The sequence below is a fragment of the Hippopotamus amphibius genome, chromosome 3 (genome assembly GCF_030028045.1).
Source record: "Hippopotamus amphibius kiboko isolate mHipAmp2 chromosome 3, mHipAmp2.hap2, whole genome shotgun sequence".
Classification (NCBI taxonomy): Eukaryota; Metazoa; Chordata; class Mammalia; order Artiodactyla; family Hippopotamidae; genus Hippopotamus; species Hippopotamus amphibius.
The window spans coordinates 142,138,350-142,142,515 of NC_080188.1; positions in this window are offsets into that span (position 1 = coordinate 142,138,350).

Genomic DNA, 4,166 nt, shown 5'->3' on the forward strand with positions numbered 1-4,166 from the left:
ATTATTATTTTCAAACAGTCTCTAACTTCAGAGCATTTTGAATTTTTTTTTAAAGTCTATGCTTAGTTCATTCTCCTAAGAAAAACTTGATTAGAGATTTTAAAATAGACCTAAAAACTTTAAGCCAAAAGGGAAAATATAATAAGACAATTAGCTTGTATCAATAGGATCAGACTATTGAGCACATTTTCCTACGGAGTAAAAGCTATACTACTTAACTACGCAACGTTTTTATTTCTGACATCTGTTTTCATGGACGTGTCAGCAGCCTTTATAAAGAGTGTGACTGTGATTAGTTATGGCCAGATTAGTAAACAGAGAAGGAACAGGGGCAACATGTGGATGGAGAAAGAAACTAAGCCTCAACGTCAGCAGAAGAGGAGCACGCGTGTCACCAAAACACACTTCTATAAAAGCTATTCTACAGAATCAAGACATAAAAGGAGTCAAAGGGAGACGTTCCAGAACATTCGAGGAGGATGGTGATTGTGGAATGAAAATGTTGTTAAACATAGGTTGGGGCAATTTGGTGGTGTTCACCAAAATGTTAAAGGCACATACTCTTGGGCACAGCAGTGATACATCTTCGACTGTAACCTATAGAAATAGTCATCTGTACAAAGATGTTTATGCATTGCTTGTAACAACAACAAAAGAAATAGTGTCAATAGTGGAATGGTTAAATAATTTGTGCAGCATCCTAACTGCAAGAAACAGAAACTCAGCTCAAACTGGCATAACAAGGAAGCATTGTGGCTCATGCAACTGGAGTCAAGCAGTAAGATGGGCTTCAGAGTTGCCTAATCCAGTGGCTTCAGTGCCATTTCTCCACAGTTCCCTTGAATTTGCTCTTCTGCCAGGACCAACCTCATCCTCAGCATGCTAACAGAATAGCTGCTGTGATTCCGGACTACAATCTGTAGAAAAAGAGAAAATCACTTCCAGAATTCTTCCAGAAACAGAATATGGCAGACAGCAACTTGTATTCAAAAAGTCTGTTTATCTTTTCGTCCTTGTCACATGGCCGCCAACTAGGGACTACCTTTCCCAGCCTTTCTTGCAGCTGGTGTGGCCATGTGATCACATCCTTGCAAATTGAATGTGAATGGAAATAATGTGTGTAATTTCTCCTTCATTTACTTAAAAGGAAATTGCTTACTCGGGACTTCCTCACTTTCTCCTTTTTGCAAGCTGTATCGTGGCCATGGCAGCAACCCAGATTCAACCATGCAAAGGACAAAGTCCTTAGAGATGAAAGAATAACAAGATAGAAGGAACAAGTTTCTCAGAGTAACCCAGGCAAGAAAGCTTCCGTACCAGCCTAGAGTGGTTAAATTGTTGCATGACAGAGAAATAAAATTTTGTCTTATTTGTTCCATTGTATTCAGGGGTCTCTGTTACATCAGCTTCCCCTTCACACTAACAGAAATATCTTAAAATCTCCAGTGAATCTCTCTTCATGTTTCAAGTCCTCATACATAAACTGCATCAAAGCCTCCTTCTAAGGCAGTCATGTGTTAGGGGGATGGAATTCTCCTTTGACCAAAAGACCCACACGTGGAGCTGGGGGTGAGGTCAGCTGTCTCCAAGAGGCTACGTGGCAAAGGTGTGAATTGACCTCTGACTCAATGTCTCTCTCTTCCCCATTACTCCTGTCATAATTCTCAGTGATTTCAAAATCAACTATACAATCCTTCCACATCATGTCCTTTTGGTTCCTTAACCTGGCTCCCTCTAACGATCTTATCCCACCGTCTCAACCACCTACTACTATGTTCTTATGCTAGACCAGTGCTCTTCAATAGAACTTTCTGCCATCATGGAAACATCTGATCTTCACTCTTCAATGTGGTAGCCACTAGCCACGTGTGGCTGTTAAGCACTTGAAATGTGGCTAGTGCCAAAGAAGAAAAATATTTTTAATTTTAACATTAACTAATTTAAATCTAAATTTAAAAAGCTAGTGGTAGGGCTTCCCTGGTGGTGCAGTGGTTAAGAATCTGCCCGCCAATGCAGGGCACACAGGTTCGAGCCCTGGTCCAGGAAGATCCCACATGCCGCGGAGCAACTAAGCCTGTGCACCACAACTACTGAGCCCACGTGCTGCAACTACTGAAGCCCATGCGCCTAGAGCCCATGCTCCACAACAAAAGAAGCCACAACAATAAGAAGCCTGCGCATGGCAATGAAAAGTAGCCCCCACCCTCTGCAACAAAAAGCCCACGCACAGCAATGAAGACCCAACGCAGCCAATAAATTAAAAAAATAAATAAATAATTTTTTTAAAAAGTAAAAGTTAAAAAAAAAAGTTAGTGGCTATTGTATTAGACAGTGCAGGTCTTGCCCATGTTATTCTCAACAAGTGCAATTCTCTACAATCTGAATCACAAACATCCTGCTCTCCACCAACATCATATTCTTCCAGATAACTCTTCTAATGCGATATTCTCTTCAGACTCCTGGGACTTACAATCCAAATGCTCTACCATCTTTCACTGTCCCACCTCCCTTTATTGCTCATCTCCCTCATCACCCAGCTTAGAATACATGACCTTAGCACATTTGCATACACTCTCAAATCCATTCATTCACACTTGCATGGTAGAATTCCAACTCGGACCAAAATCCAGCTCTCCACCTACTTCAGATTCCACCTGAGCACTTAACCTTAGGTAGAGGAAAAATACTCAGCACCCTAACTGATCACTCTTCAACTCATGCCTACCCTACTGTCCCCCAAATCCTGCAAGATTTCTCTAATTCCTTCACTCCCCAATCTCATCTCCTAGATAATTATTTTATATCATCTCCTTTCAAGCAAAAACTTCTACCACTTCCTTCTCACCTCACTCTCAAATGAGAAAATATTAGCAATTAGCAGATAACCTTGACAGATTTCCACCATCTCTCCCAAAGTGTTGACTCTTCCGTTTCTAGTGGGTCATTCCCCACAGTACATAAATATGTCTTACTATTCCCATTTTTTAAAAACCCTCCCAAACCACACATCTCTTTCAGCAAACACTTTTATACATCAGAGTAACATGGTCTGATTTATGACTTAGAAAGATAGTTCTGGAGAGTGAATTATAGGGAAGTAAATGGAAGTAAGAAAACATTAAAAGCCTATTTCAGGAGACTAGTTCCAGCAGTAGCAAAGTCAATAATGTTGATCTTTCTTAAACTGGACCCTTTGGAGGCTGGAAAACTATTACAGAATAGGACAAACTGAAGAGACCTAACAGCTAAATGCAATTTATAAACTGACCACCTCTTTAATCAGGAGAAATATAACCATAAAGAGTGGCATGTGGCTCAATGTATGCAAATCAATTAATGTGATACACCACGCTAACAAAATGAAGAATAAAAATTACACGATCACCTCAATAAATGCAGAAAAATTATTTGACAAAATTCAACATAGTTTCATGATTAAAACTCTTAACAGGGACTTCCTTGGTGGTGCAAAGGTTAAGAATCTGCTCTGCCAATGCAGGGGACATGGGTTCGATCCCTGGTCCAGGAAGATCCCACATGCAACAGAGCAACTAAGCCCATGAGCCACAACTACTGAGCCCGCGTGCCACAACTACTGAAGCCTGCGTGCCTAGAGCCTGTGCTCTGCAACAAGAGAAGCCACTGCAATGAGAAGGCTGCACACTGCAATGAAGAGAGGCCCACACTCCCTTCAACTAGAGAAAGCCTGAACACAGCAACTAAGACCCAACAAAGCCAATAAATAAATAAATAAATTTATTTTTTAAAATGAACAAAAAACCTCTCAACAAACTAGATGTAGAAGGAATTTACTTCAACGTAATAAAAGTCATATATGACAAGCCCACAGCTAACATCACACTCAATTATGAAAAACTGAAAGTTTTTCCTCTAAGAATGAGGAACAAGACAAGAATGTTCACTCTTGCAACTTGTATTCAACCTAGTACTGAAAGTTCTAGGCAGAGCAATTAGGCAACAAAAAGAAATGAAAGTATTCAAATCAGAAAGGAAGAAGTAAAATTATCTCTGTTTGCAAATGACGATTTACACATAGAAAACCTTATAGACTCCACACACAAAAAAAACCCCAAAACAACAACAACAACAAAAATCTGTTAGAACTAATAAATAGAGCTATAGTGATTAGAACAGTATAATACTGG